The sequence below is a fragment of the Triticum dicoccoides genome, chromosome 5B (assembly GCF_002162155.2).
Source record: "Triticum dicoccoides isolate Atlit2015 ecotype Zavitan chromosome 5B, WEW_v2.0, whole genome shotgun sequence".
Classification (NCBI taxonomy): Eukaryota; Viridiplantae; Streptophyta; class Magnoliopsida; order Poales; family Poaceae; genus Triticum; species Triticum dicoccoides.
Window position 1 is genome coordinate 618,478,192 of NC_041389.1, and position 6,020 is coordinate 618,484,211.

Genomic DNA, 6,020 nt, shown 5'->3' on the forward strand with positions numbered 1-6,020 from the left:
CAAGAGCCTTTCCGGGAGTAAGCAATTCGAGGAAATTGTACACAAGCAAGGAAGGCACCGGAAGAACCAAGGTGTTGGTTTTGAATGAAAGTTCAATGCCAATGGAGTTGAGTGGGAAGAAGATCAATATACCAAGATGAAGTTTGTTCCTCAACAAGAGAAGTAGGATCCTACTTCCTTTAAGGGGACACAAGCTCAAGATGATCTTCCTCCACAAGACCACAAGCAAAAAGTCAAGGACAAGCTTCAAGAGGAGATTGATGCTTCAAGAGGGGGGATCTCATATCTAGGGGGAGCTTTACTCTAAGAATTGAGCTAAAGCAACTCTAATGGTGTGAACACAACAATGCTTTATGTAAAAGTGGTAACCCCACTTGTGATTAAACGATGAGTATGACCTATGATCAAATGTTTTCATTTGACTCCTAAGTCAATATACTCATATATAGATGACCTAGTCATCGCCAATTGCTTGATATATGCTAGAATTGTGTGTGCATGCTTTGTCACATATTTCATTTGCCATTTTATTGTGTGAGCATGTTGGTTGCATATTTTACTCATTCGAGGACATCCACTTGTAGTTTTGATTGTTTGGTTTCTTTTCTTTTGCCAAGTGGATGGACAAGAATGCCTAAGAACCTTCTCTAGCTATCTATGCTTTTCTTGTCTCAAACTCTATTCATGCTATATCACAAAGTTTGATCAAGTCAGATTCGAACCACTCTGTGTAAGGAGCACTCAGAGTCCCCGATTCGTCATAAACTTAAACTTCCAAAACCTCTTTGTGCGTTTAGGTCTGACCGATTCATCCTTTTCGGTCATACCGAGATCACTAAGTTGATCTAGGTTTTCAATCTCGGTGCAACCGATTAGAACTTTTCGGTCACACCGAGTTGCAGTAACTACTTGTAGTTTTGCATCTCGGTGCCACCGAGTTGTTCCACTCGGTCACACCGACAGGGTCAGGCTATACATACTCATGGGTCAAATCTTGGAAAATCTTCCGAAACCCTTCGCCCGCGCACAGCCTGCTTTGCCTCTTTGGGTCTCCGGATCATCCTCCTCATCGCCAGCGACCTCCCGCCGCTGGTCTCCGCCGCCATCAACAGGATTCCGCTCCGTCGTTGCCGCCGTAGCAAGTCCATCGCCGCATTAGGGTATGGATTTGAAACTTTGTGCTATTCTTAACTCTGATTCCTAGCACATTGCATTGCCATGAATCTTGCCATGTTTGAAATCTTCCTATCCAACAAAACTACTCCGTAGGTTAGTCTTGAATTAAAAATTTAGGGTTAGGTTTTCGCCGAATTCATCTCGGACTGACCGAGTTGTAGAAATCGGTCTCACCGATTTGGCTTAGGCCATTGCACATGTGATTCTCGGTCCGACCGAGAATTGCAAATCGGTGTGACCTAGATCAATTCTCCGTGAAACCCTAGCAGTCTCGGTGCCACCGAACTGTGACTCGGTCTTATCGAGTTCACTAGTTTAGGTTCCAAAAGCTGCTTCGGTATCACCGAGTTTACAAATCGGTAGCTCCGAAATGCTTTCTATGGAAAACTAAGTTTTTGACTCAATTTTTTTTGAAAAAACCTTTGTGCTTTGTGATGCTCATCTACTCTACCTCATCTACATCTATTCATAGGGTCTGCTGTCAGAGTTTGCATCATGTCAGATCAGAGTGACAATCAGAACAAGTCTGAGGAGCAAGTTCAGATGAGTGAGGGCACTAGTCCCTCCAGTACCTCAGATGAGGGTAGCAGGAGCACACCCAGCAATTTGCTAAAAGTAGCCACCAGGACAAGGAAGAAGAAAACCTCAGATTCTGAAGATGAGGACTATGTGGCTATTGATGATGAGGCTACTTCTAAGAAGAAGGTGCTGAAAAAGGAGTATGGCACAGCTGCTGCCACAAAGCCAGGAATGAAGACCAAGGCTCTTGCAAGAAGAGTTCCAATGTCTAAGGCCAGAGCCTCTACTCAAGTAACTTTGGGATCTGAACCCAAAGAACCAGATGTGGCTGAGAAGAAAAGGAAAGAAAGGGTCAAGAAGACCATGGCCAGAGTAGTTGGGAAGCCCTCAATGATGGAAGAAGAGGAAGATGATGCTGCACCAGCACCTAAAGCTCAAAAGCTCATGGGAGATGCCATCAAGTCAGGGGCTGCTACATCTAAGCCCAAAGCTGCTCCCAAGGCTGCTGCACCAGCACCCAAGTCTAAACCCAAGAGGAACACCAGAAACATACCTGCATCTGAGAAGAACAAGGCCCCAGTACCTGAAGCTGCTGAAGAAGATGAAGATTCTCTTGTGTTGAGAAAGTTGAAGCCCAAGACTCCTGACCACAATGATGCTCATCCAGTTGCAGAAGACATGCATATCAGAAAGGATGCTGGACTGAGATTGTGGAGACAATTAGATCCTTATGCTGTGAGGAGAAAGACAGCAGTTGACTACAGATTTCACACAAAGGAGCAGCAAGACTTTTATGAAACTATTTTGCTTGGCAAGAAGCCCATTGTATGTGACATGAGATGGATCAACTGGGAATACATCAAGGAGAATGAAGAGCACTTCCCAGGAGTATATGACAGCTTCAAGGCTTGTGGAGTTGATGACTTTGTTGCCCAGAAGCTCACCAAGTGGAATGATGAGCTCATCATGCAGTTTTACTCCACAGCTCACTTCTACCCAAATGGGAAAATTGTCTGGATGTCTGAAGGTACTAGGTACCAATCCACAGTTGAAGAATGGGCTGAGTTGATCAATGCTCCAAAAGAAAGTGAGGATGACTTGGATGTATATGCCAAGAAGAAGAAAGACCACAACACTATGGCTCACATGTATAGAGAGATCCCAGATATAGCTTTGGAAACACACAAGCTTGGATCTGTACACTACTTGTTGTCTGGTCTGCCTACAATCAACTGGATTCTAAGGCACACATTACTGCCAAAATCAGGTGATCACAAGATGATCAGAGGTCATGCTATTAACTTGCTGCACTTGTTTGATATACCTCAAAAATTCAAAGTCATGAGTCTGATTGTGGAAACAATCAAAAGGACTGCTGCTGATCAGAAGAGAAGTTGTGGGTATGCTCCACACATTCAGGAGCTCATCAACTCAAAGATGGGCACAGGCACATATCTTTTGGATAAGGAGCATCTACCCCTATACCCTGAATTTGAAGATAACACTTTTGAGATGAATGAGGAGGAACCATCATCTGTGCAAGCTCATGAAAAGAGGGAGAAAGCAAGGGCTGAGAAAGCTGCTAAGATGCCAACTGCAAAAGAGGCATCTGAAGTGTTCCTGAAGAGCAAGCAAGATCAGCTTGGCTACTTGATTGCCTCCACCTTGAGGATTGAGAAGGGCTTGGCCACCCTAACTCAAAACCAGGAGAGCATGGAGAGAATCATAGAGAAGAAATTCTATGCAGTTGATGTGAAGGTCACAGAAATCCAAACTGCAGTTGAGCAACTTCAGGAGGATGTGGATGAGAAAAAGGGCAAGTCTACTACAGGTGCATTTGCTATAGTGCCCAGAGGACAGAGATCTGCTGTAGTGCCTGTTCCAGACACCAAAGCTACATCATCTGCACCAGTTACAACATCCACTCCACCAGCTCCAGCTACATCAACTGATGCTTTCGTCCTTGGAGTCATCTCTACACCACCTCATGAAGACAAGCCTGAGAGTCGTTTAGCACTATGCATTTTTTTGTGAACTTTTTGGTAACTTGTTGCCAAAGGGGGAGAAAAATGTATAGATCATAGGCTTCGAGAGAGAGTGTTGCTTTTGATCTCTCTTGTTTTTTGGTGGTTGAACTTCGTTATTTGTGTGTTTGCTTGATACATTATGCCTTTTGTGAGATACTTGAATGATCATGTGTTTGATCATATGCTATGCTACATTAATGCTTGTTGGATGATATTATCTCTTATATCCTCATATGATCATTCACTTTTCTTGGTGATGAGTGCATGTGTTTAATTATTATCATTTTGAGCGCTCCACCAAGATGTATGTGACATGGAAGAGTGACCCATGATCCTAACTCATTGTGCATTTGCAGTCCAAAGCAAATTTTAAATAATGCACAAATTTAAGGGGAGCTCTTGCTTTTCACATACTTCTCAAAGCGACAATGTTTTTCAATCTTATTATCATTTGTCGAAGCTTTGATCTATATGTTGTCATCAATTACCAAAAAGGGGGAGATTGAAAGTGCAACTATCCCTCGGTGGTTTTGGTAATTCCTAACAACATATAGCTCATTGAGCTAATGCTATTTCAACATAAATATTTTAGGAAAGCTCAATGATTGGCATGGCATGGATGAGAAAAGTGGATCCCTCAAAATGCTAAGGACAAAAGGATTGGCTCAATCTCAAAGCACAAGACTCTACATTTTCTATTTTAGTGATCCAAGATCACATTGAGTCTATAGGAAAAGCCAATACTATCAAGGAGGGAGAGGTGTTGCTTAATGAGGCTCTTGCTCAAAATGCTAAGTGATATACTCCAAAGCCCTCAACTACTTTCTCACATCCACATATGACCCAAACCAAAAGTCAAACTTGGCCCCACGGATTCTTTCTATCCGGCACCACCGAGTTCAGATGTCATAGCCATTGCCACAAACCCTAATCAAATCGGTGTCACCGATAGGGATCTCGGTCTCACCAAGATGGGATTGTAATCTCTCTGATTCCCTTCATAACGTTACGGTCCAACCGAGATGAGCAATCGGTCCCACCGAGATTGCAATGCAAACTCTCTGTTTCCCTTTCGTAATGTTTCGGTCCAACCGAGATGAGCGAATCGGTCCCACCGAGTTTGCCTGACCAACTCTCTGGTTAGCTTATTACCAAAATCGGTCCCACCGAGTTTTTGTAATCGGTCTCACTGAGATTACGTTATGCCCTAACCCTAACCACACCGGTCCCACCGAGTTGACATGTCAGTCCCACCGAAAATCCTAACGGTCACATTATTTGCTAAATCGGTCCGACCGAGTTTCATGATTAGGTCCCACCGAGATTGGTAAGTTGTGTGTAACGGTTAGATTTTGTGTGGAGGCTATATATACCCCTCCACCCACTCTTCATTCATGGAGAGAGCTATCAGAACATGCCTACACTTCCAACATACATTTTCTGAGAGAGAACCACCTACACTTGTGTTGAGGTCAAGATATTCCATTCCTACCATATGAATCTTGATCTCTAGCCTTCCCCAAGTTGCTTTCCATTCAAATCTTATTTCCACCAAATCCAAATCATGTGAGAGAGAGTTGAGTGTTGGGGAGACTATCATTTGAAGCACAGGAGCAAGGAGTTCATCATCAACACACCATTTGTTACTTCTTGAAGAGTGGTGTCTCCTAGATTGGCTAGGTGTCACTTGGGAGCCTCCGACAAGATTGTGGAGTTGAACCAAGGAGTTTGTAAGAGCAAGGAGATCGCCTACTTCGTGAAGATCTACCCTAGTGAGGCAAGTCCTTCGTGGGCGACGGCCATGGTGGGATAGACAAGGTTGCTTCTTCGTGGACCCTTCGTGGGTGGAGCCCTCCATGGACTCGCGCAGCCGTTACCCTTCGTGGGTTGAAGTCTTCATCAGTGTGGATGTACGATAGCACCACCTATCGGAACCACGACAAAAACATCCGTGTCTCCAATTGCGTTTGCCTTCTCAAACTCCTCCCCTTTACCTTCGTATGCAATTGTCTTACATTCCGCTACTATACTCTTAGAATTGCATGTGTAGGTTGATTGCTTGACTTGTGCTAAGTTGCTAAAATCTGTCAAGAACTAAAATTGGGAAAAGGCAAGTTTTTTATTTGGTCAAGTAGTCTAATCACCCCCCCCCTCTAGACATACTTTCGATCCTACAGATAGTATGTTGATTATCCTTGGAAGACCCTTTTTGAATACCGTAGGGGCTGTTATTGATTGCAACAAAGGCAATGTCACTTTTCATATTAATGGTAATGAGCATACGGTACACTTTCCAAG